The sequence below is a fragment of the Mus musculus genome, chromosome 4, assembly GCF_000001635.26.
Source record: "Mus musculus strain C57BL/6J chromosome 4, GRCm38.p6 C57BL/6J".
In the NCBI taxonomy this organism is placed as follows: domain Eukaryota; kingdom Metazoa; phylum Chordata; class Mammalia; order Rodentia; family Muridae; genus Mus; species Mus musculus.
Window position 1 is genome coordinate 150,828,225 of NC_000070.6, and position 23,092 is coordinate 150,851,316.

A 23,092-nucleotide genomic window follows, 5' to 3' on the forward strand; every position below is an offset into this window, starting at 1 on the left:
GGCAACCACTATGTGATCTTTATTTCTGGAAACATCACCTTAGTTTTAAAGAGGTTTTTCGAGCCTGATCTTATTTCAGTGAAATAATTCAAATACCAAAGGACCTCCTCTTTAGCGCTCCGGTGGTCGCCTTACTTCTTCCGTGAAGTATGGAGAAAATCCACTTAGCTTGCACACATAAAACATCGAGCTTGGGAATTACTCTCTTAGCTGTGCTTTTGGCTCCATACGTCATTAGTTCAGTTTTCAGATTCCATCTAAAGGAAACAATTACAAATACCCACTGTAGAGGACTATTTAACGCCAGGTCAGGCAGCTCAGTGAACAGTAAATAGATCTTTACCTTTCCTGAATTACACTTCTATAAAAAGTTATAAAAAAAATAACCTGTCAACGGCTCACTCGTTTATGAACTAGCTGATGGATACTTAAGTAATAAAAACCTTTGAAAACTACCAAACTCACCAAATTAAGTACCCTGGAGGCAGCAGAAGGCAGCACCTGAAAAGCTCATACTGGAAGCCGCAGGAACAACAGGCCCCAGGGTCTCCAAGACAGAACGTGGACCTCCCCCAACGCTGGCAGCGGCCTCCACTCGCAGAGTCTGACTTAGTCAGGTTAGACCAGAGAAGGAGGCTTTGTCTGCCTTCTCCCTGGAGACCCCAAGATAAAGCTGGAATTGCAATTTGCCAGACAACCTACGCTGAGCCAGGCCTTTGTGGCATCTTCTGAAGTAACAGGCGGCCATGTCCAAAGGGGACGCTTACAGGGCCGGGAGACACCAGAACAACAAAGAAGTCTGCTCCAGAAGATGACAGAGGTCCCTGAAAGATTCTTCTAGATCCAACAGTGGTCTTCTGTAGCAACAGATGCTGCTTCTAAGTAATTGTGGGGACTCGCAAAAGCGCACAGCTTTGAAATCGGGCAGGCCACTCCAGCAACCCTGGACCAGTTGCTTGACCTCAGACAGCCTATTTATGCATCTGGGAAATGGTGATATTAATACTTACTGATATTAATACTTTTGGAGGTGGTGAAAGGATTAATATGCGTAGCCTCACAAGGCCTGCCCCAAGGCCTGAACAGGCTCACGGTGGCTGGCCTAAAATGTCTCCCAGAATTTCTCTGGCTCACACTTCTAAGAGCTAAGCCATTTGAGGATCCTTCCTCCCACTTTTAGCGCCAACCACCTGTGAGGAAGAGCTGACTCTCTTCTTTACGGCTCAACCCTACTTCATCTCTACGTTTGAATTGTGGCAAAATACAAAATCCCTTGAGTGCAGGGTCCCAGATCCTTTAGTTCAAATGAAACGGAGAGACTTCTGCAGGTGAGGCGACCAGAAAGTGTGTACAAGGTAGGTGGGGCCCACTGGATGGCATGGCACCCACCGCACGGTGACTTACGGACAGGAAGCATCTCTGGCCAAGGCCACTTTTGTTGTTACTTAGGTTGCTGCTCTGTTTTGTTTTGAGACAGTCTTGCTGTGTAGCCCAGGCTAGCCTGGATCTCAAGATGCCCCTCCCTCTACAGACAAGTGGCACCACATCTGGCTGGCTGTATCTTCTTCTTCCCAAATACACAATAAATAAATGCAAAAAAATATTTTTTTTCAAACAAAACAAAACAAAAAATCAAGAATAAGTATCTTCCCCACCCCCATTTGTTTTGTTTTGGATTTAACGTCTCACATGAGAGAAAACTGATTCAGTAGCATACCTGAAAACAATTTAAAGAGGAGGTCCCACGTGAAAATGTCTCCTGGGTGCTCCTGGCTGTTTTGTCACAGCTGAGGAAACTGCACTGGGCAGCTCTTCTTCCAGGTGCAGTCAGCACTTGTGTGAGTGACACATCTCAAGGACCCTCATCACCACACAAGGATGCCAAGGGCTGGTCCTGCTGTCTATCACGCACTGATCTGCTCAGGTCTCTGGCTGCAGCCCCAGGCAAACGTCTCTACTTCAGTTGGGACCAACAGTAACACTGTCCTCAGAGGGTCCTAGAGAATTCCTTCTCGCGTCCTGGAAGAGTCTGAGGATGTGGGTATGGCTGCTATACTGCACTTGTCGGCTGCCAGGATTGTAATCAGCAATGCTCCCTCTGTTGGGCTCTCTTCTCCTTTAGGGTCAGGTGCAGAGGCCTTGAGAAATCCTAGGCCGACAATCATGAACTCAGGTCGTAAGGTCTGAGTATAAAAGCCCTCATTCTAAGCACCATGTAGGGAGTGCTTGCTGCCTGTCTACTCTGTGTTGTTAAATCTACTCCTATCTTTCACAGACAGGTTCAGCATCCCCTCACGAAGGCAGCTGCAACTGGAGAAGTACATTCCATGGCATGGAGTAGAAGCTACCCACCATAGAACACATCACATAGGGGATCGTTGCAACCACCCCCTAATCAGTCAGGGGACAGAGAGCCTGTGGGTGCTGCAGTTACCATCATATCCCAAGGCCATGGGCATTCTTAATTTTTTGGTAGATCATCTTCAGCATGTGACTTGGGTCCTGTGGTCACCACCTGCCTTAGTCAGGGTTTCTATTCCTGCACAAACATCATGACCAAGAAGCAAGTTGGGGAGGAAAGGGTTTATTCAGCTTACACTTCCATACTGCTGTTCATCACCAAGGAAGTCAGGACTGGAACTCAAGCAGGTCAGGAAGCAGGAGCCGATGCAAAGGCCATGGAGGGATGTTCCTTACTGACTAGCTTCCCCTGGCTTGCACAGCTTGCTTTCTTATAGAACCCAGGACTACCAGCCCAGGGATGGCACCACCCACAATGAACAGGCCCCTCCCACCTTGATCACCTACTGAGAAAATGCCCCACAGCTGGATCTCATGGAAGCATTTCTCCAATTGAAGCTCCTTTCTTTGTGATAACTCCAGCCTGTGTCAAGTTGACCCAAAACCAGCCAGTACACCACCTGATCATATCTTGGAAAGAAAGCATTGGAAAGAGATGGGGCCAAGAAGTTGGGATTGTATCTGAGCCCCCACCCCAAGCCATTCCCACTGGCTAATGACTAGGCGACACCACACAGAGACCCTATATGTGCAAGGGGGATACAAAACTTGAGTCTTTTCTTGTTTGTTTTGTGTTTTGTTTTATTTTGCTTTGTAGCCTCGTCTGGCCTCCAACCCATAGCAATCCTTCTGCCTCGGCTTCCTACTATTGGGTCTGAGCCTTCAAAGACAAATATAGCCCTTGAATTCAGGTAGATTATAGATCCAAAGAAAACTCTGTGCTCCGTTAGGGGAAGAATTGTTATTGGGTAGATAACTCAAAGAGAAGTTGTTCTTGGCCACTCTCCAAGAACAGCTCAGACACTACTCAAAATGCTTACTTTCATAGTGCCCTAGACTTTGAATAGTGCTTATGTAAAAAAAAAAAAAAGAAAGAAAAAGAAAAAGAAAAGATAATCCAATAATTTTGCTTGTAATTTTTTTTCCTGGTGCTGGGAATTGAACCTAGGGCCATGATTATGCTCAGCAAGGCATCTGCCTTGAGCGATTTCCCACTTTTTAACATAGTCGATGGTTAAGACAGTTCTCTGCAGAGTGAGGACTTGGGGAAGGTAGGGTGAGTCCTATGTGTGCCCTACTCTGATGTCCCCAGCACCCGCAGACCGAGTCCAGTGCCCACATGAGATGCACAAGCCAGGAGTAGTGACTAAATTAAAGATTAAAGGTTTCCTAAGACCCTGGGCGGCTGTGGATGGTGACTGAGATGTTTTCCTTGTTTAAACACAGGCCAGAAGGATGCATATGCTCCATTCGGTCAGCAATGTGATCAGAATCCATGGAAAGAGCACCAAGAAGCAGTGGGAAAGTATGTTGGGTCAGAACTTGACCTACATGGGAACAGGAACGGAGCCCGAGGGACATGGTCGAGGTCATGGGAATGGAGGGAAGCAAACAGAAGACCCTGGGTGTACAGCCCTGTTCCGTGCTAACAGACATGGGAGGTAGAGATAAGAGGAGGCGAGGTAAGGACATATTTGGTTATGACTGCTTCCCCTGCCTGCTTCCCTCCTTCTCTCCTCCCCATAAAGGAGGAGATTTTTACAGACTGAGGGAAGCTTGCTAGTTGATAGAGGTTAACTCTGCCCATTCATTCCCAGAACTGCCTGGGAGTGCTGTTTGGTCCCAGAGCACACAGGGATCACACAAAGCTGCTCTTGAAACAAAGGGGGAGGGGGGCTTGGTGCTGGCTGGGGTGCTGGGGCACACATCTACTCCTTTGACAAGCCCTGTAAGGTACCAAGACAGAAAGTAACAGAGGGAGGTGGCATTTAACCATTGCCCAAGAGCACTCTGACAACTGCCAACACAAAGACACTGGCAATGCACACAACAGCAAGAAGGAAAGGGACAAAGTGGCAAAGACAGGCCAGGTGGCCAGTCCACTACAGCGATGGGTTGAGAAAGCCCAGCCCCCACTCCCCTGCCATACTCTTGCTTGCCAATAATTTTGCATGTAGTTTGTTTGTTTTTTTGTTTTTGTTTTTGTTTTTTTGTTTTTTTTGCCACAGGCCCTTTGCACAAACCCCAAGAGATCAGAATCAGACCTCTGCTTCTTACCACCTTATCAGGGGCCATCTCCCATCTGAAACAGTCCTTTTATTACCATTCTCATCCTTCTTTCCGACCCCCTGTCACCCATCCTGCATATGATAGATTTGGTATGGTCTGTAGAATGTGAGCGTGCTACCAGTGAGCAGGAACTTTGTTCAAGAGCGAATCTCTGCCCACCTGGAACAGATTTTTAATCAACACCATGGGATGAGCACAGAGGTCCCAAGAGTAAGAACAAGACAGAAAGAATCAGGAGAGACTTATGGTAGCAAAACTCCCAGCATCTTCTTTAGACTATCAAAGATGAGTTATGTCAAAGCCAGGCCTGGTGGTACACACCTAAAATCTCAGCTACCTGGGAGGCTGAGACAGAAGGATTGCACATTCACGACCTGCTTAAGTAACAGAGGGAGTTCAAGGCCAGGTTAGGTAATTTAGCAAAAACCTTGTCTCAAAAGGGGTGGGGATGGGAGCATTGTACAATTCAGTGTCGAAGTTCTCCCCTCATAAGCTCTGGGCCCTAGGTTCAATTCCTGGTACAAGAAAGAGAAAGAAGGGGGAGGGTCGGACATCAAATTACTTTAGGCTATGAAAGAAAACATGCAGCTTTAGAAGTGGTGCCTGGGGAGGGGACCTCAGGCCTCACATGGGCTTTCAGGATTTCTGTTGTATAAGAAGCTACACGGAAGCCATGGAGGTAAGGATCAGCCATGCTGCGTGTGCCGCAAAAGCCTGTCACCTTAACAAACACATCACCACAAAACAAGAGATGCTTAAAGGCTTAGAAATCGGTACAACAAACATACCCAGGGCTGCTGTTAGTCGGGGTCTACATAAATTCTCTAAATGAAATAAGATCTAGGCATTCTAGCACAATTAGGTTATTACATGGTTTTTCCTCGGGCAAAAACGCCATGACTAAAAGCCACCTGGGGAGGGAAAGGTTTCATTTGAGCTTACAAGTCTCAGGTCACACCCCATCACTGAGAAAAGTCAGGGCAAGAACTCAACAGAGACCTGGAAGTGGGAACTGAAGTACAGGCCTTGGAGGGGTGCTGCTCACCGGATTGCCCCCCCCGTGGCTTGCTCTGCCTGCTTTTGGATACAACTCGGGACTGCCTGCCCAGTGTTCTGGACGCTCACACATCAACTCTGAATCAAGAAAATGCTTGACAAACTTGCCTATAGACAAATCTTATGGAGGCATTTTTTCAATTCAATGTCTCTCTTCCTAAACGACTCTAGCTTGTGTCAAGCTGACCTAAAACTAGCCATCACAAGTGACCCCCTTGTCAACTTGACACACAAACATGTCATTATCAAACCATAGACTTTCCTTTGGGGTTTGTCCTCGAGATCTCATATTAATATCACTATCACAATAGAAGACACGTTTAACCCAACACTTAAAAGAAAATACATACAAATGAAAAACAGAAGTGACTTTGACCTCAGAGCTAAGAGAAAGGCCATATGACCCATCTGTGCTACTGACGGGGCTGATAATCTCTTCAAAGGCTCCTGGAAAATACTTTCAGAACTGGCAAAATTTGTAATCAAGATAGACCCATGACACCTCTGCTCTCAGTCACTGAATAAAACAGGCAGCTTACAGCATGCACCACTGCAGAGAGATCGGTCAGTAGAGGGCAAAAGCTGATGTCTACAAGCAGTCAGAAAGCAGGCTGTAAAAACTACAAGACAGTCATAGAATCTCAACAAAGAGTGTTGGTCTACTGAGTAACTGGGAAAAGAAAGAAGATGAGAAACAAATCTAATTTACCCTCCTGGGAAGTCAGGTCAAAGTTTCTGTAACTAAAATAAACTGCAAGATGAAATACTGAAAGCCTGGCGTACGAGTAAAAATAACACGAGAAATAAATATTGTAGATTACAAGAAAATGTGGTAGGGAGGCACACTGACGGCAAACGAGGGCTGTGGCTCATGAGCCAGGGAGACCGGTCAGAGCTGACTTCCGCGATGCTCGGCTGAAGCAAGAGCGTGATTAGTGCCATTGCTTGATGAGACCCGCAAGAAGGTTTGCACGGCGAGAATTAAAATTTCTGTTTTGACCCGTAAGCTAGAGATGCCGTTATAGGTTGAATTGTGCTCCACAAGAGGACACTGAACTTCTAATCCCCATGTCTCAGGAGGGGACCCTGTTTGGAAATACAATCACTGTAGCTGTGGCAGGCTAAGAGAAAGCACATTGCCACTCAATCCAATGATGGGTGTCCTTGCAAAAGGGCCTTATGAAGACAGAAGCAGATGTTGGAGTGGTACAATTTCAGGTCAAGGAATTCCAGGGATAGCTGGGTACAACCAGATTCTGGGAAGAGGCAAGAAGGGCTGTCCCCAGAACCTCAGAGGGGCTTCTTGCCACCACAATTGGGGGGGGGGAGAATGCCATGGTTGTGAACCACTGTCGCCCCCATTTAAAAATGAATGCAGATGTTTATCAGTCATCTGCGGTCCACTTTGAGGGGTGTTTGGGACTGAAGGCACGCTTGATGAGATGTGTCATAACACTGGGCTTGGCTATGCACCAAAACCCACTCATTTGTTGTCTTGGGCAACAGCACAAATGGCAGCAGATGCCAACCTTTGAAGTAAGGACATGGCCCACACTCTGAGATGCCCGAAGAAGCTGAAAGAGAGCTGGGCTGATCACCGTGGCTGTGGGAGGAATATAAGAAGAAAAAAAAAATGCAAGAAACATTCACAGACAGGACCACCACATCAAGCAGTAAGAACCCAGCCATCAATTCACAGGCTAGTTAATGTACTAGGACTGTCTTAAATAATGAAAGCCCAGCAGACAGACACATGTGCTGTCACCACACAGGATGGTCCAGTCAGCCACAGACACGGAAGCAACGGTGGCGCCATAAAACTATGACGGAGCCGTGAACTTCCTGTGACATCAAAGCCTCCTAGTGTCCCAGCACAGCGCCCGCCTCATGCGTTTATGGTGATGCTACCATAAGTCAACCTTGTTGTAGTAATTTCCAGCCCCAACAAGCCCATATAAAAACCACACAATCCAGTTATTATATTTATCAGCTATGTGCCTAGATTGGGCAGATTTCGCTCTATACAAACTCAGTCCCCAGCTTCGAGACCCTTTGCTTCTTGCAATTTTTCCCTGCCACCGGTTCTGCTCCATCTTTGCTTCTTCCTCCTCTTCGGTCCTCTCTCCTTCACTTCTCCTTCTCCTCACTTTCCTGCCCCTGCTCTTAAGACCTCCCACCTTTCCCCTCCACTGCCCATTCATAGGCTCCAGCCTTTATTGGCCAGGCAAAACGGGGAGAAGGTTCACACGAGATCACCTGAGTACGTGGTCGACTGCTCGTCGAGGGCAGCCCCTCTTGAGGAAGCAGAATTGACATCAGAATACAAACAGCATCGGGCAACCCACAGCACAATCTACTATGCTGCCAGTCACATAAAAGCATGGTGCCTACAATTATGTCCAGGGACTATACTTGCTAATAAGCGCCTGTGTGCCTGTCTTATCACTATACCATACACTGCGTCACTGCCGTAGAGCATACTCCTGTCATACCTTTAAAAAAAACAAGCCTGCTGTAAAGCACTATGCGTGTGGCTGGCCCTGGCCCTGGTCACGTGACTGCTGCATCTCTTCTTGCCCTGAGAGGCCACAGGTACACCTGCTACACCACTTGGGTGTGTATAAGCGTGCAACGTTGGCGCTCCCAGGCAAGTGTGACTCTGTTAAGTGGTGTTCAGGCAGAGATACCCACTGACATCTGCGGTGCTTAGGGAAATGATCGAGTCGGCTACAAAGGAGCTTGATGAAGTGGGATGGGGTGGGTGGTAATACGGAGCGGACAACTGATAGGACAGCAGGCAGCTTTGAGCGCACACGCCATACAAGTACATGATTATCCAAGTCTTCCCCGGAATCTAATCACATCCTTAGATCAAAACCACAATCGAAACAAAACATGAACAGAAGGTAAAGGTACCCTGACGTCATGAAAACCTCCAGCCTGTGAAACATCCCATCCTTAGTGGGGGGAGCAGGTTCAGAGCACATGAGGCCATTTTAACAGCGATAAAGATAAATACAGAGCTCAAATTCCATGGAATATATGCTTATAGTGAGTCTGTATTCAGCTTCATACGTGTTAGACACTCTGTCCATCAGGTTCTTGGCTGTGAGGAAAGCTTGGTGGCTAAACAGGTCTCCCACAGACGGCCACGCCCCACAGACGGCCACGCCCCACAGACGGCCACGCCCCACAGACGGCCACGCCCCACAGACGGCCATGCTTCGTGTGCTCCGCTGGACAGGCTTCCGTGCCTCCATCCCAAGCTCAGGTCCTCCTGCTGGAGCTGGGCCATGCTGCTCAGAAAGCACCACTGCAGGAGACTCACTTAGCCCTCCCCTCCCTTCCCTTCCTTTCCCTTCCCCTCCTCCCCTCCTCTCTCCTCTTCTCCTCTCCCCTCTCCTCTCCTCCTGTCTCTTTACTCTTTCTTCTTTAATCAGACCTTAAAATCCCCCCATTTAGAGTGATCTCTTTGCACCTCAAACCCAAGTTCAAACTTGATTCCAGCAGCTTCATCAAAACTCAAACACTGTGGAGAATCCATTTTTAACGAATGATGGTCCTTGGATTCCGGCGCGTTCCGTGGGTGTTTGGCACTGTTGGGGGTTTCCTTCCTGCTCTGTTTGATGAAATCTCTAGTTATAAGCCTGTTAGGTCACCGAGACTCATAGCCAGCCAAACCTCATCTGAGGCATTTCTGTGGGTTTTCCCGAATACCCCTCAGCAACTTAAATCCTGAGAGTCAGTGCCAGCTACCAGGGAAATTAAGTGCGGGCCTACAGGAAACAGAAGTGACTAACAGCTGGCGATTGCGCAACGTCCTCTCATGGGCATTTTCCATGGCTGGGAAACAAACTCAAGGGCACAGTGGGACACAGTAAAGTGTTCACAGACATCCTGAGGTGCAGCATCTACAGACACATGGAGAAACTTCTGGTTGGGTTCCTGGAAGGACTGAGGTTTGAGTCATAAACTTCTGTGCCTAGGGCTTGTTCAATTATATCTGGATCGTCGTGATTAGACACGATCAGAATCAAGTGCTATCAAAGGTTGATCTTTAAACATTTTATAGGTACACAATTGCCCTTTATTCATTAAAAAAAATGAATTCCTAATCTTCTGAAATCAAGAATCAGCCAAAGAAACCCATGTGGACCTTACTCTGCAAAGTTAACATTGCACAGGCATTGGAGACTGTGGTACTCTCAGGAAAACAGAAAATCTATAAAATGATCGCCGATTTGTTGTCCAGATCTAGTGTGTGGGTCAGCTTCCCTTCTCTGCGACTAAATAACTCAATGAGCTACATCTTTTGATCACCACCTCCCAACTCCACGATGGACTGGCGACCAGCTCACCGATGCACGGGCCATCAGAGGATATTTCCAGTTCAAACTCTGGTGTTCAGAATGGGGAAAGCATTAAGAGATAAGCAAGCATGGGCATCGCTCAGCAGTGTGGCAAAGCTATTACAGAGGGGGAAGCTGGGGAGGAAGTCTGGCCATAGGACAGCTGGAAACATATTAAAAGTCACTACCATAGTAAGACCTCGTCTCAGATACGGCAGAGAGAAAGAGAACCTGTGCTGGCTACCCAAGCCCACAGTCCAGTGTTTAGAAAAACAACAGAAGGTCAAAAACTGTCATTGGAAACATGGGATGTATTTGGTGGATAGATGACTGGCATTCTGTGACATAGAAAAGAGGATTTTTGTTCTTTAAATTCTTTATATCTGGAATTCCCTCCACTTTACGTAGGTATAGTAGGCATTGAAGTCTTCAGGGAAATTTTGCCTCTGAGTTTTCTGTGTTACTTGAGTTTGGTTATTAATTTTTATATGAGTGAACAAATGTAACTGCTGTAGGCCAGTTTCAAAGGTTAAAAACACTCACAGATACACACACACACACACACACACACACACACACACAGCCACTGTATGCATCTATGTCTATCTCTAAAACCAAAGCATTTTAGGAGATTCATTAGTTATTTGTGCTGCACTCGTTTAGATTCAAGTCTGACCCTTGTATCTTAGAACAAGGAACTATCTACCCACCTGCCAGGTGCTAACCATTCACCTACCCACCTGTCAGCTACTATCCATTCACTTATCCAGCTGCCAGATGCTATCCGTTCACCTACCCACCTACTGGGTATCTATCTATACGTTCACCTACCCACCTGTCAGGTGCTATCCATTCACCCACCCACATACCGAATCTCTATATAGTCATCTATACCACCAGCCCAGTACCTATCTATCCATCCATCCACTTCCAGTTTGCTCGGGCAGAAGACATTTTGTCCCATCATATACTTGGTGAGGTGTTTCCTTGTTTTATGCTGTGTTTGTGTAAAGCCATGTGACATCAGAACGAGGAGCATGTGACTTCTCTGTCATTTCTGCAGTGGAGCTAACCAGGAGAGAGAGAACCGCGGAGAACCTGTAAGATCCTGCTCCTGTGGGATGTTCACCCCTTCACAGCCTAACAGAGCTCCTCACGCTCAGACACCCCCCCCCCCAGCCAGGACACATAAGAGCCAGATGGAAAAGCCACTGACTAAATTAAAACACACTAATTGGGCATTGAATTTCTACTGGAAATGCCCCCTCCCAGCGTCACTGGTGAGGTACTGTGTGGGTGTCGGATGTACGACTAAGAGGAAATTCTTCCTTTCTGAACAAATAAATCATTTGGAACTCATTTTGCTAAGCTTTCTTATTGGTTCCTGGAAAACATCAAATATAGGATGTGGAGAATCCAACTGCTCCAACAGTCAAGAGGTTTATTAATTCGGCAAAGGAAATCAAGAATCAATATCACCAGGCAACGAGAGCATTACTAAATAAAATGTTTCTTTGCCAAATAATTCTAAAAAAAAAAAAATCAAAGTTGCATCTCAAATAGCGGCATATGGATTTTCTCATATCCAATCAGATGCTGTGAAAGTATCTATAGTTCAAATAATATGCTTAGTTAATTAGTTAGTTTTGAGATAGGGTCTTGCATAGCCCAGGCTAGCCCCATACTCACTCATGGATGAAACTGACTCTGAGCTTCTGATTCTCTTGCCTCCATTTCTCTGGTGTTGGGATTACATTGCTTGCCTTATCATATTCATCTATTTGTTTGCTTATTTGTATTCATTTGTTCATGTGTGTGTGTGTGTGTGTGTGTGTGTGTGTGTGTGACACATGCCAGGCATGGCACGCATGTGGCGGTCTGAAGACAATTGGCAGGAGTCAATCATTCTCTCCTTCCACCGCGAGGGACCTGTGATCAAACTCAGGTCGTCAGGCTGGGCGGTAAGCATCTTCACCCACTGAGCCATCTCGCCAGCCCTGTGCCCAGTTTTAAGTGGCGGTAGGGACTGAACGCAGGCATACCAGGCCAGTGCTCTCTACCGACTGAGCTGTACCCTCAGCCCTAGACTGAAATATTTGACTAGATCTTAAGGCTTTCTGGTTTAACATCAATTCCTAGCTCATAAGGTCACTGAAAACATACTGTATAAAATTAACCTTGCATAAGCTGGGCATGATGACATGTACCTACAATTTCAGCACTCAGAAGCCTGAGGCAGGGGAATTGCAAGTCTGAAGCCAGCCTGGGATAGTTAGCAAGGCCCTGTCTCAAAACAAACCAACCAACCTGCCTCTACATTTAGAGACTTCCCATCATGCATCTATCCCCATCTTTTGGTTGAGAGGAGTGTGGTTGTTTCCAGGCAACAGTTGTGCAGTAAGAAAGGTGAACAGTCACTAAATCTAGTGATCAGAGCATGAAATCACCCAGATCTGTCACCCAGACTCCTAGTGCCCAGCCGCTCCTTTCCTCAGGAAAGCCCCAAACCCATGTGGCCTACTGTCTATCCCCACAGTGTACCCCCTACTGTGGATCTCCAGAGTGTATCCCCTTTAATCTGTACTGTTGCTTTTCTCTAAATAACACTATCTCTATCTCGCTACTGTTGCCCTTATTTTCAGTTCTCTATGGGGTCTTTGTTTTCATTACTTTTTGAGAATTTGATTCCTAAATACTGGTTTTTCTCCTTCCTCCCCCTTCCTCTCACATTCATTTCTTTAACTGTAGCCAGCACCCATACAGCATCTCTCAACTGTCTGTAACTCCAGTTCCAGGGGATCCAGCACCTTCATACAGACACACCTGCAGGCAAAACACCAGTGCACATAAATTAAACAGATCATTAAAAATAAAATGATATAAACACACTCTATTTAAAAAAAAAATCTAAAAATTGGCCAGGCCTGATGGCACAAACCTTTAATCCCAGCCCCAGGAGGACAGAGGCAAATGGATTTCTGTGAATTCAAGGCCAACTTGGTCTACATAATAAGGTTCCAGGCTAGCCAGGGCTACATAGTAAAACCCTGTTTCTTTAAAACAAGCAAGCAAACAAACAAACAAAAAGTAAAAACAAAACTAAGACTTTAAATCAGTCAGATGTGAATTATGCTACAGGCCTGATAGATTACTAAGCGTCATGAGGAATCGTCATGAAACGGTACTTACCAGCAATGAGAAAATTGACAATAGACACCATTCACTATCACGGTCTCCATCACCTTCACTGTCACCATCACCGATAGCATCACCATCACAGTCACCATCACTGTTAGAATCACCATCACAGTCACCATCACTGTTAGCATCACCATCACCATTAGCATCACCATCGCTGTTAGCATCACCATCACAGTCACCATCACCATTAGCATCACCATCACCGTCACCATCACTGTTAGCATCACCATCACAGTCACCATCACCATCACAGTCACCATCACCATTAGCATCACCATCGCTGTTAGCATCACCATCACAGTCACCATCACCATTAGCATCACCATCACTGTCACCATCACTGTTAGCATCACCATCACAGTCACCATCACTGTTAGCATCACCATCACTGTTAGCATCACCATCACAGTCACCATCACCATTAGCATCACCATCACCGTTAGCATCATCACAGTCACCATCACTGTCAGCATCAGCATCAGTTTTTTCCTTTTATTTATTTTTTATTTTTTTAATTTATTTATTATTATATGTAAATACACTGTAGCTGTCTTCAGACAACCCAGAAGAGAGCATCAGATCTCATTACAGATGGTTGTGAGCCACCATGTGGTTGCTGGGATTTGAACTCAGGACCTTTGGAAGAGCAGTCAGTGCTTTTACCCACTGAGCCATCTCTCCAGGCCCAGTGTATTTTTTCCATGACAAGGTTTCTTTATGGTTTCGCACTGTCCTGAAACTTACTCTGTAGACAAGGCTGGCCTTGAACTCAGAGAAAAGGCATGAGCCACCACATCTGGCTTTCATCATAGTCATCTTGGAGCAGACTTATCATTTGCTGGCACTACCCTTCTGACTCCGTGGTGAGGAGATTCGCTGCATGCAGTTGCAATGCTGCGTGCCTGAGGGAACCCTTTGGAAGTATCAAGTGTTGGCCAGCCCGAGGAAACACTGATGCTCCACACTGAAAAACAAAGCAGCTTTGCAAGAACAAAATGGAGTCTGTGTGTCTCTTCATTCTGCAAACAGTTATGTACCCCGGACAGTCCAAACCTTCTGCAAGGGGCCCGGAGAGGAAAGAGAGACATCTTCAGAGTTGGATAACCAGTGTTATTTGGCCTTACCGAGCTTGCAATTTAGCAGGAATATTCAGAACATCTTTGTGAATGATTTTGCTGTAAAGAGCACCAAGGAAAAGAGACAGAACAACCACTAGCTAGAGTTAAAACAGAAACAGTTTCTGCTCTGAGATACAAAGAAGAGTCATCTTTTAACTGGCTACTGTTGCTGTGGGGAACCTAGTAAAGTATGGGGGTGGGGAGGCCCGGGGATTTGTTAAGAGGACTGAGGGAGAAAGTTTATTCAGGAAAACACATACATACTGTGTGGCTAGAACATAGCTGGGAAAGCACAGACATGCTGTGTGGCTAGAACATAGCCAATGTAACGAAGAAAGTGCTAAGAGATTATTGGGGGAGGTGGATAAACATCAGAAAATAAACTGGATGTGGTGGGTGGGTTATACCCATAATCTCAGCACCCAGTAGAGGCAGAAGGGACAGAGACTCAAGGCCAGCCTTAGTTAATGGGACTTTGACTCAAAACAAAAAAGGGAGAACAAACAAACTAAAAAGCCAGAGAAAAAGGTACTGGCTAGCAGAGGTTCAGCCTCTACTTTAGGTGACTATGAAACAGCCCTGGGCAGTTTGAGAGCCTGGCAAAATCTGTCCTAGTAAGTGAAAGAAAGCCTGTGTTACTGTCATCGAGGCGGCCGAGACAATCCCTCCTGGTACACCGTTACATCAGTTAGTTGCAAGCAAGATATTTTCAAACGTCATCACCAATACATGGCTGAGCTGACAAAATGTGGCCACCCCTAAGACCTGGCAAAGACAGGCTGACTCAGAGTGGCCTAGAAAATGATAAGCTTGCCATGTCCCCGAAGGTTTCTGCCAATTCCAGATGGCCTAGCACAGTCAGCAACGATGAGCCATAAGCCACACCCAGCTTGCCACCCAATTGTGCAAATAAAGTTTTATTGGGACATGGCCACACCCTAACATTTATATGTTGTCTGACTGTGTTCACAGCTACAGTGGCAGATGTGAGTAGTTACAACAGGGCCTACACAGTGTCCAAAGCCTAAACTATAGTCTTTCCATCCTGACCCTTTGAGAAACACCATGCTGACACCTGGACTTGAGTTTAAGTTGGTTAAGTCAGGGAAATTTGGGAGATAGAGTTTGGGTGACCTATGAAATGAAAACACCCGTGTGAGCTGGGACCCTAAAATGTAACCCTTTAGTCTGTGAATCAGGAGGCTTTCTCTGAAGGAGACTGAGGGAATACTTGCATATTTGTGTCTTGGAATGCTGCAGAAGGAAAAGTCTCCCCTGATTCTTTCTTACCACAGGCCAGCCTCACACAGGCCAGCCTCACACAGGCCAGCCTCACACAGGCCAGCACCCACTTTGTGCAGTACGGGGATATATATATATATATATATATATATATATATATATATATATATATATTCCCAGTCTAAAATTCAATTTTATTCAGCACAAAAAAGTTGAGAAAATGAGTTACAAAAAGTAGAATGAAGGGCAAGCCCAACTGCACAAATAAGTCACAAGTCACAAACACGGGGACCATTAGGTATCAAATGTTGAATGTATTTGCTATCATTCAAGAAATAAAGCGCTCACACCTGTGACCCCAGGAGGTAGGACAGGCAAGTCACTGTGCGATTGAGGTCAACCTGGACTACAGACTAAGTAAGATATTGACTTTAAAACCACAAACAAACAAATAAACAACAACAAAAACCCAAACAAAAGGCGTCAAACAGGAAAGAAGTCACCAAAAATGTTTACTAGTGCTTTAATGGAGCCAAATACCGTACCTAAAAGTTCTAAAAAAATTTTTTTCAAGCATATAATTGATGTTATAAACTCAATTAAAGTAGCAGTGATACCAGAAGAGAGCAATAGCAAATTGAAGAACAGATGTGAAGAAATTACACAAAAAGCCAACGGAAAGAAGGAAGTCAAACATACAAGAGTAGAAAGATAGGAAAGAATAAAGGGATAATCATTTAATCAGATACTGGGAGGAAAAGCAATTGAAACAATGAATAAAACTTTCATGAAACAGTTATCTTCAGAACAAAAATAATTTCCATAGACCTGCTGTAAATAAATTGCAATGTACAACAGAGAATACTTAATGCCAGAAGAAGAAAAACCAAATAGAATCATGGCCAAGTTTTCATCGATCTTGATATGAGAAGCTGGTAGGACAATACTTTGGAAGCTCTGTGGACGAACACACATATGTTCACCTGCACATTCATGCACTGGCACACACACTCACACACACACACACACACACACACACACACACACACACACAAACATACACACACACATTGTTTTCAAGGTAAGATGGGTGGGCAGGGCCGGACAGTGGTGGCGCACGCCTTTAATCCCAGCACTTGGAAGGCAGAGGCAGGCGGATTTCTGAGTTTGAGGCCAGCCTGGTCTACAGAGTGAGTTCCAGGACAGGCAGGGCTACACAGAGAAACCCTGTCTCAAAAAACCTCAAAAAATAACAAACAAACAAACAAACAAACAAAGATGGGTGGGCAGACAGATGGCTCAGTGGTTCGGAGCCCCTGCTCTTGCAGAGGACCTGGGTTCGGTTCCCTGCACTTACCTCTAAGGATAGCAGGCGTGCATATATTGCACATACATACATGCAGGTAAGGCACGCGTCATGGTGATTTAAATGAGAATGACCTCCCTAGGATCATACATCTGAATGTTTGGCTCCCAGTTGTGGAACTGTCTGAGAAGGGCTGGGCAGCTCACAGCCTTGTTGGAGGAGGTGTATGTGTCCCAGGGAGTGGACTTGGAGGTTTCAGAAGTCTAGTTATCAATTGCTGAGTGTTCTCTCTCCTTTCTCTGTCTCTGTCTGTCTCTCAATTTCTCTCTCTCTCTCTCTCTCTCTCTCTCTCTCTCTCTGTCTATGTATCTCTCCCTCCCTCTTTCCCTCGCTCCCTCCTCTGCTGCCTCATGGTTGTGAATCAGACACTGTCTCGGCTACTCTTTTCCAGGACCAGGCCTGCCTGCTTGCTGCTGGGCTCTGTGCCATGAAGAGCATGGCTTTACCTTCTGAAACTATAAACAATTAAATGCTTATGTTTGGAAGTTGCTTTGGTCGTGGTGGGTTTGTTTGTTTGTTTGTTTGTTTCACAATAGAAAAGTTAACTGAGACACCCATAAAATGTCATAAGTAAACACATTTAAACAAAAGGGTAAAAACAACAACAACAACAACAAAAACCCAGCACTTGGGAAGCAGAGGGAAGCAATCCCTGTGAGTTCAAGGCCAACCTGGGCTACAGAGTGACCATTCCCCAGGGCCACAGAGAGAAAACAAGACATTTGTACTGCCAGTCACAAAGCTGGGTGCCTGCTCAGGCTTGGCCAGTCTGAGAACTGCCTTCTCCAATGGAAGCAGTGTACTTCTCTGGCCTTCAGTCTGGACCAGAGAGACTTGGATCCAGGGTTTTGTTCAAGCCACAAAATAGGCTCCTTTATATTTTAGCTGGAGGGCGTTAGGGTCTGCTGTCAGTCCTTATGCCACCAAGAAACCTAAAAATGAAGCCATCACAGAGGAGGGAAGTTGAAAGTCAAGTGAAGGCCAGCCCCCACCAGCCTCCTGGGAATCCCTGGTTAGAGCTGTGCCTTCGGCTTCACCCCCCAGTCCTTTCATGCCCACCCACTGAATGCCTCGTGTTATTTATGGGGGAAGAGATCTATTAGTAGCAAAAGAAAAAAAAATAATAATGCTGACAGAACTTGGCTAACCATCCCCTTGTTCCATGGTATAACAGCATGGGAAGTTAATTTATCTAAAACCTTACATCATGCCCAGTCCTGAGTAAACGCTACAAAGTGTCCGCTATTATTGGGTATTATTGCTAATCCCCAAATTCAGACATTCATCCTATTTATAAAAGCTTCGCGAGAATATGAATAGGCGTTCCATTTTCTGCTTGGGCCAGCTTACCGCCATGCTGTGGATCGCTGATTGAGGGCTCTGGGCATAAAAGCCTGCTCTGTCTGCGGCTGTTTGCTTATTTTAGAGTGCTTCCATCTAATTCTTGAAGCTTTTGTAAGGATGTCAAGTCTCTGGCTTTTCTCCAGTGAATCTTCCTTTACATTTTTTTTGTCTCTTGGGCTACTTTGCTCATCCACATCTCATCCTAGGATTAAGCCTATACCTATAATCAAGGTGGTTGCTTGCGTGTCCTGCGCTCTAATTAAGGAGGTGGACGAAATCGTTGAAGGGGAGGAGACGCCTCCAGAAAGCTCAAAATGACTGGAAATTGCTCTAATTTTTACTCTTAGAAGGTATGGCCATCTGAAATGCATTCAATTGTTAAATATTCGTGGAATGAGCACTGGTCACCTCGGATGTCCTGACGGGTCTCCTGATGCAGCAGGCAGAGCTCGCTAACAGCACTGGTTTTCTTATGTCCCCAAATCAGGGAATCTAAGCTCCGGTCTTGTATTTTCCCAGTGGCTTTCACTACTCACAATCCCCTAAGGCACAACAGAGCAAAACTCATTCGCCTTAATGTCGTATCAAGAACTTGGCTTTCTGCCATCTTCCCTCGCCACCACCATGGTGCGAATGAATGTTCTGGCGGATGTTCTCAAGAGCATCAACAACGCTGAGAAGAGAGGCAAACGTCAGGTCCTCATCAGGCCATGTTCTAAAGTCATCGTTCGGTTCTTAACCGTGATGATGAAGCACGGGTACATTGGTGAATTCTAGATCATTGATGATCACAGAGCTGGGAAGATCGTTGTGAACCTCACAGGAAGGTTGAACAAGTGTGGCGTTATAAGCCCTAGATTTGATGTTCAACTCAAAGACCTAGAGAAATGGCAGAACAACCTGCTCCCTTCACGTCAGTTTGGCTTCATTGTGCTGACAACCTCGGCTAGCATTATGGACCATGAAGAGGCAAGACGAAAACATACAGGAGGGAAAATCCTGGGATTCTTTTTTTAAATGTAAAGCATAAATAAAAAGCCTTCGTGGACTGTGAAAAAAAAAAAGAAGAACTTGGGAAACCCACACATGCATGTGCAACCATGCAACCTCGAAGGTGTCAAACACATTCATTCATGATGAGAAAAGCGTAGCCTGAGGAATGGAGAGCGACAGCTTTAATGCCAGAATCAGACCGTGTTCGCCAGTCCCACCTGTGCTCTAACTCGAAGTCCCTCTGTCTCTCCCTATATCTCCATCAGCACAGTCACCCAGCCACTTAAAGACAGAAAGCTCAGCTCATCCTTGACTTCTCCCTTCCTGTCTCTCGTGGGCGAGATCTCAAAGGCCTGCTGATTCCAGCTCCATGAGAAGCTTGGAATCCGTTTCTAAAATCTCATTCTGCTCCTCTCCAACTGCGGCCACCTCCTTTCTCCATATCAGTTATGCTGGAGATGCCTGCGGTGCCCTCCTCCTGTTTTCAGCCTGAGCCTTCCGCTGTCCTGTTGCACGAAGCTCTCTCCCACGCTGGGCTATTCCTTTCTGCAGGCTCTTCAGATAGACCACCTCTTGTCATACTTCACCAGGGTCTCAGAATGTCTCGCCCATCTACTGCCAGCCCTGCTCACTTGGTCTCCTGACACACTCAGTCTTCTGACACAGTCTCCTGACACAGTCTCCTGACACACTCGGTCTCCTGACACACTTGGTCTCCTGACACACTTGGTCTCCTGACACACTCAGTCTTCTGACACAGTCTTCTGACACAGTCTCCTGACACACTTGGTCTCCTGATACACTCGATCTCCTGTCACCACTATCCTCTGGCTTAGCACTTGTTTTATTTTATGAGACAGAGTCTCACTATTTAGCTCTGGCTGTCCTAGACCAGGCTAGCCCAGAACTCAGACATTCACATGCCTTTGCCTCTGTACCAGGATTAAAGGTGTGTGCCACCACGCCATTGTCTGCCATCTTTCTCTCCCACTAGACTGTAAGTTTCTATATAACAAATATAATATAAACAAAAATTATATTCACTCTTTTACCAGTGTATACCCAGTGCTAGATCTGTGATTGACAAGTGGGAGGCAGCTTGCTAAATTTGACTTGAGTGAGTGAATGCTTTGTTATACCCCTTACCAAGGACTAAACTCCACTGCTCACAGTTTTTTTGTTTTTTTAATTGGGCATCCCAGGGTTGCCATGAGCCACAAACACAACAGACTCCCCACGTTCACGGCCCCATCGCTCACACCCTGTTCCGAACTTCAACTTAGTTCTTCCGTGAGAACCAGCAGTCACACCAGTTGAAGCAGCTCTTTCTCCCACTCGGGTGCTGGGAAGTCGATTTACTCCAGACCCGCGCAGCACACGCGAGGGAGCACCGCAGCAGAGGGCTCGCTAACTCCTCAAAGAAACCCATTGTGTGAGGCAGCCATGAAGGACAAGAAAACTCAGGAAAAGAGATCATCTTACCAACCTAGCTCTCAGCTTTACAGTGCTGCGACATGGTGTGTGTGTGTGTGTGTGTGTGTGTGTGTGTGTGTGTGTGTGTGTGTTTATGAACATCTTTATACAAATGTCTTCATATTAATACCCAATCATTGAGCATATCCATTGTCCTCGCATCCCAGAGAAATTCACAAAGCCATTCACATAGAGGGTTCTGCAGGGGCTTTAGGCTTCTGTGCAGATGAAGTCTACTGTGCTCTGGAGGGAAACACCCCCCCTCCCTGCCCCGCATGTGTGTGATGGCAACGGAGGGGTAGATGCCACAGACTTAAGAGCCACTTTACACCTTGCCTTCAGGTTAGTGAGAAGCTGGGACCTTCACTCCTGTTGTTAGATCTGACTGCCTCGGAAGAGGAGATGCTACAAGTCAGGGAAAACATCCCATCAATCATTGCGCTCTGGAGGCAATGAAATCACCTCTTCCACAGATTGTTTCAGGTATAGTTAACAATCTAGAATTGGGGAATTTTATAGCAAAAGATATTTAAACACCTCTCGGAGGATATATGACCATAACAATGAAGCTAACAATAGAACCAATAACATAACAACATTTATTGAACTCTAACTGTCCCTGAGCAATGTTTTACATGCTGACCATGTTAATCTGTTTGTCTAATAGCCCTACTAGAGTAAGAACCACTCCTATTTCCAAGTTACTGGACACCCAGAGGTTAAATAATTTGCACAAAGACGTATTCTTATTGCTTCTGAGGACTAAGTGATGGTTCAAACACACATTTCCACAGACTGCATTCCCCCACCCCTTCCCACTTTGTTTTTACTTGAGACAGATGTAGCCCAGGATGCTCTGGACTCTCAAGCCTTCCTCCTCAAGCTCCAGGTTGCTGGGATTACAAGCAGGGAACACCATGCCTGCTACTGTAGCTCTTCCTTATTCATCTTTACTTGGAATAATAAAAAAAAAACAAAAAAACCAAATTATTTTAGGTCTAAGCTGAAGTGCTAAGCAGATAAAGCTCTCTTTATTCAACAGCATAATTAAACTTTCCATCTGTACTATGTATGTATATGTAACGTGTGTCTATAGAAACACGCCCTACATGTGCCGGTAGTCACAAAGACATAAAATTAGTTTCCGAAATCTCTTAATGAAGAGTTTACATTAATATTTTAATTAATTAATTTGGCAAGGGACTAGAGCACACCCTACTGGCCAGCTAATAGGAAATACAGTGTGTTCTTCGGACACAAGCTTAACTGTGAAAACACGCAAAGAAACTTGAGAAAACTAACTCAATAAACGTCTAGACTCCGTATCTAAGTAAGTCGACGCACAGGCTGCTGGAAAGGTCTTAAATCTGTAAGCTTCTAGAGATGGGTTAGAATTGAAAAGGCAGTGTTTGTTAAGGAAGCCTTAGGTACACAAAAGGTGACTCAATTGAAAACAAATGACATAGTCCGCCTTTATACTGAGGAAAAGAAGTCAGGTCCTGTCCCTAAAACACTCCAAACTACAGACTCAAAAATTCTAACACAACTACCATACTCAGTCTTCTCACAGGCCACATGTTACCCCTAAACCCTGTGTTTGTGTGTGTGGTGTGTTTGGTGTGTGTTATGTGTGAGTGGTATATAGGACATGTCTGTATGTGGAGTATGTGTATTATGTGTGTGTGCATTGTGTGTCTGTCTGTGTGTGTGTGGTGTGTGGCATATGGTGCATGTGTGTGTATGTAGTGTTGTGTGTTGTATGTGTGTGCACTGTGTGTATGTGGTGCATGTTTGTGTGTGTATGTATGTGTATGCACGTGCATGCGTGTGGTACTTTTCACGGAGCAGTTAAGTTCATGGCTCAGTGGAGGCCTCTGCTATCAGGAAGCACTCCTTATGAGTGAGCCTCAGGATTCTATATTATTATCATCATCATCTGAGGATTTTATACATGTCTGTAATGTACTCTGATCAAGTCCACCCCTAAGCCCCCTTTCAGTTCCTTCCCAGGCATTTCTTACAGTTTTCTAAATTTTCATTTGCTCATTTCTGCGTGAGTACAGGTGGAGGTCAGAAGGCAATGGAAGGACTTAGCCCTCTCCTTCCAGCCTGTGAGTCTCAGAGGCTGAACTCAGGTCATCAGGGTTGGCACCCGGCACCTTTACCAGCTGAGCCATCTGGACTCTGAATCTCAGGTGCTCATGCAGGCTTTAAAATAAGACAGAGTTTGCTGCAGATATGTGTGTGTGCCTACGCATGCCTATGTGTGGTTGTTTCCAACAGTGTGGTACACTAATCAGGTGACAACTAAGAAATGTAAATTTTCCACCGTGCATGCGTTTTTATAGCGCTCATCTACA

At 45.7% G+C, this 23,092-nt stretch overlaps 1 long non-coding RNA gene and 1 pseudogene across 1 annotated transcript in view; one reads left to right on the forward strand and one right to left on the reverse strand.

Annotated features, from left to right (window-relative positions):
- Nucleotides 1-23,092, reverse strand: part of 1700045H11Rik (RIKEN cDNA 1700045H11 gene) — a 26,725-nt gene continuing 3,633 nt past the window's right edge. Inside the window, exons 3-4 of the long non-coding RNA NR_040649.1 lie at nt 21,563-21,685; nt 1-257 (exon numbers count right to left, since the gene is read on the reverse strand). This is a non-coding gene — a long non-coding RNA (RIKEN cDNA 1700045H11 gene). The remainder of the gene's footprint in view (nt 258-21,562; nt 21,686-23,092) is intronic.
- Nucleotides 18,866-19,317, forward strand: Rps15a-ps3 (annotated as a pseudogene).